Raw genomic sequence first — 4,518 nt, 5'->3', positions numbered from 1 at the left:
TTTTTATTAATATTAGTTAATATTTTAGATTTATATTTTATTTTATACTATTAGGATTTAAAGTTTAGAATTTAGGGTTTAAAATTAAGTATAAAAATACCTTTATTAGTTGTTTATATAGCATTGTTCAATCTTAAATTCTAAATATTTTGAAAGAAGTGAAGATTAAAAAAATAATTTTACAATAAAAAATTAAATAATATTCACTAATTAAAAATTAAGTTTTTGTATGTAGTAATCAAGATAAAACTTTTTTATTGGTCACATAATTAGATTTACAAAAAAATAAAAATAAAACCTTTTTCATTTAAATTTATTTTTTTTCATGATTAAGTTTAGACACTTAAAAATTGTTTTGCATAAATTTAATTTAATAAAATTATTATAATATATAAATACTTTAAGTAGTATAAAATGTATAGTTATATCATAAAAAAAAGCAATAAAACGACAATTCTGGGTCGTTGACTTTCTTTATTAGATAGGATATATTATTCATAATTATGAAATGTATTATTTATATTGATTACTCTTTAGACTTTTGATTCATTTTATTCTTAGATGTGTATTATTTAGTTATATCCTTTCATAATGTTAAAAATGGGTGATGATAGTTAAACACCTAAATGGATGTGTATAATTAAAACATATATTGAATTTAAATGTGAAGAAAATAAAAATAGAAATAAAAAGAATAAATACGTGACACCATATTATATTCTTCATAATAGTGGTAAAATACTAAATTAGATGAATAAAAGCAAAATACTTATTTATTAGGTGCATAAATACTATTTTGACAAAATATTTCTCTAACTATATATCACTCCCTCATATAAAAAAGAGCTACATTGCTCTATGGAAATCTCACGTAAGTTACAGTTTCACAAATTTGTCAAGCATAGTATGCTAATAAAATTAATAGAATATCAAAAACGGATTGTTAGTCATAGAATTTGTTAGTTAGTTGACTTTGATCTCTTACTTTTTTTGACTTGTCACTAGTGTATATGTATACTGCATTTCTTTCCTATAAAAAACAAAGGAGACAGGAGGATTACAATTTAATATCTTGGATGCTAGCTTCTATATGGACACATCTTTCAATAATAAAATGATAGGACTTCAATTTTCTTATTAGATTTGGCAGAAGATTGAAGATTATTTCAGCAAGTTCACAGATTATAAAATAAATCAGTGAAAGTCACAACTAAAACTCACCAAGAAGCATGGTCTTTCAGCAATGGGTTATGTCTTCAAGATCAAGACTGACAAATTATTTAATAGCTTTGGGAAGTCCTCTTACTTCTCAACAATATTTTGAAACTTTGCTTGAAAGACTCACTGCTGAGTATCAAATGCTTCTATTTACAGTTAACTTTAAATTAGATTTTTATTCTCTATTTGAGGTAAAAAATTTAATTCTGTCACATGATGATTTAAATAAAAAATTTAGAGCTCAAGAAAACTTTAGTACATACAAATTTTTTGGTAAAAAATTAACTGACAGAAAAAGTGCTGACAGAAGAGGTAGGGATAGCAGATTTCAAAGAAAAGAAAAATCTTTTTTTTCATCCTTAAAACCACAATGCCAAGTATGTGGTCGAATTGGACACATTGTATGATATTGTTTCATAGATTTAAGCAAGAACTACCACCACCTTCTCAAGCATCAAATCAACGTTTTAGACCGAATTCTTCATCCAATTCTACTTTTGCATCACAAATCTCTGCAGCATCCCCTGCACCACCTCCTCCAACATCATCTTTTCATAATTCTTCAACTTATATGGATGTTCCTCAATCAATAGCAGATTTAAATTGGTATCTTGACACAGATTCAAATTGGTATCAGATACATTGTTGTATCACAGCTTTCACCAGCCTAACCACCATGCGATTCCATTGTCACCGCCTTTCGAATCTCCTCGATCCCACTAGAAAATACAAGTAATAGCAATGCAAGTAAAACACAAGTATAATCATCTATAGCAAGTAATTCAAGAAACAATTAAGCATGTTATACAATTAGGCAAAAATTGTAAGTCGGCAAAACAACCAAACATATAGAATATGCGCATGATGAATGCCTGTCTTATTTGACTGTGATATCACATTGTCAGTTCAACTGCCAACCCGACACATTCCCATGGGAATTTCGATCACAAATAAAAGTGGGATCCCCTCCCCCCTCCACGGATATAGTGTCGGGCACACTCTTGTGATCCGAAAAGATGCAAGCGGGATATTCTGCCACACACCTCACATCTCAACGTAAGCGGGATTAACCACCGTTCTTACGCCGCCGCGACCTCGACAAGTGGGATTGACCACCGTCCTTGCCAGGCGCATAGCATCTCAACAATCTTAGTATAAAACAAAATATCAGTGATTTTCAAAAATAATTCTCAGTACTCAGTAAAGTCATTACTTTAATCTCGAGTCCTAGACTCGTCTCAACCATCAACAGTCTGTAATTCCACAATCCATCGCACAATCATCATTACAGTACTCTGCCATCTCACTCCACTAATTTCATCCTCAGTACTCCAAAAACATAAGTCTCCATCTTCTAGATTCATACAGAAATTCGCTAAATTAAGTCACTAACTCATCCTTAGAAGTATTAGAGCCTAAGTACTAGATAGTATTCCTAAACAGTACTTAAAGAAAGTTTGGAAAGCTAGAGAATCTTAAAAACAAGAGAAAAATAATTTTTCAATAAAACAGAACAAGTGCATACGCATGCCCAAGTGTGTGTACGTACACTTCAGTTTTGGACCATCATGCGTACGCATCCAGGAGTCGCGTACGCAGGGTGATGGACAGAAACCATCACCCGCGTATGGTGTTGGAGGCCACGTGCGCATTTCCTTTTGTTGGCCCATCTCATGTACGCATGCCTAGGCTGCGTACGCATGAGGCCCTGGCAGAGATGCATACCCGCGTATGAGGGTGCTCGCATACGCATGCCATCCCAGATTTGTGAAATTCTGTAAAGTTGCAGAAATCAGTTTTAAACACCAAACTTTAAACGTTCATAACTTCCTCTACAAAATTCTATTTTCCTTAAACTTTATATCAATTTAAAGATCTCTAAATGAACTTTAATCTAAGACAAACTTCAACCAATTTAAAAAATTTAAGCTTAAGTTATGATCCGCCAAAGTTCAGTAAAACAAGGTTTTCACAAAAATCAGCAAGGTTCTCAAATTTTCCAAACTCCTTAACAAAAATCATTTCATAAACATTCTATTGCACATAAATTCTCACAATTTATGTTCCACAATCACAACCATATATTTTTTCACTTACTAATTGACTTCCTCTATCGATTTAAACCTATTTCATCCAATTTTTCTAACATAATTCATCAAAATATTACAAGTTCTAAATCAAGATTTCAACATTCCCAATCTTACACAATTTAACTATTCACCAACACAATTCATTATATTTCATCATAATTCACCAAAATCATCACAAGTATCAATAATCATAGTCCACTATCAACCATTCAATCCTATCCAATGGTCTATTAGTCTAAGTGTCCAGAAATATTACATATTATATAGAGAAAATCGAAACCGTACATTGACCGACTCCCAATATGTGCAAAACACTAAAATTGGACTCCGACAAACCTTAACTCACCAACAAGCCACCAATTCAAGAACCAATGCTCCAATAATCACAATTTCAAGTTAGACATATATAATTTATCACAAATTAATACCTAGGGTTTCTAAATACACAATTTCACAAGGGTAAAGAGTTTACTTATCTTTTCCGATGGTGTTTGGGGGCACAAACCACCAATTGCTCAACCTTAGATACCACCTAATCAATTGAAAACACAAAATCCACTCAAAACCAAAACCTTAAATTTTGAATTTCTTAGAGAAGAAGAATGGGGAGTGAAATTCGAGATCTTACCTATACAAGTTGAATAGAACAAACGGGTTCGGAAAGAGTTTCGCGTAGCCGCAAACAGTACGCGAATCGGAACTCCGTAGCTTAAGTTATAGCCAATTGAAGAGAGGAGTGAATAGTATTTTTCTCTTTCCTTCACTCTTCTTTTTCAGCTACTAGGGTTGGGTTTAAGTGTGTTAACAGCTTAATTGAGTTTATTTAGACACTTATATATATTGGGCTTAGGTCCAACTTGAATCCGGTCTAACTCGTTAATATTTTTGGCCCAATTAGGCCAAACTTTTAGAATTAGCGTTCGATTTTTAACTTTAACTAAAATTCTAAGTTTTTTTTTACCATTTTTACTGTTCTCACACAGTATTGGACATATTTAAGTCGGTACTACTGGCTAATTTATTGATACGTATTTTTACGTAATTTTTCACAAAACATTACATTTTTCAATTCAAAAAAATCTATTGAATCCAACAATTATATTTAAATTTTTTTAATTAATATTCTAAATTTTTAGACCTTATTTTAAATAATTAAATTAATTAATGAAGCGATTAATTAATCGTAGTGCTTTACCTCAAGCATAGTATG

The 4,518-nt window shown here is 31.3% G+C and overlaps 1 long non-coding RNA gene across 1 annotated transcript; it reads right to left on the bottom strand.

The window, feature by feature from the left end:
• Nucleotides 1–1,537: 1,537 nt before the first annotated feature.
• Nucleotides 1,538–4,099, bottom strand: LOC140174201 (uncharacterized). Its single transcript, XR_011863429.1, has 2 exons — nt 3,937–4,099; nt 1,538–3,840 (listed from the first exon to the last, which is right to left on the bottom strand). It is a non-coding gene; the product is annotated as an uncharacterized lncRNA (long non-coding RNA).
• Nucleotides 4,100–4,518: the final 419 nt, after the last annotated feature.

Source organism: Arachis hypogaea, chromosome 7 (assembly GCF_003086295.3).
Source record: "Arachis hypogaea cultivar Tifrunner chromosome 7, arahy.Tifrunner.gnm2.J5K5, whole genome shotgun sequence".
NCBI classification, from domain to species: Eukaryota; Viridiplantae; Streptophyta; class Magnoliopsida; order Fabales; family Fabaceae; genus Arachis; species Arachis hypogaea.
This window is presented reverse-complemented; position numbering and strand designations above follow the sequence as displayed.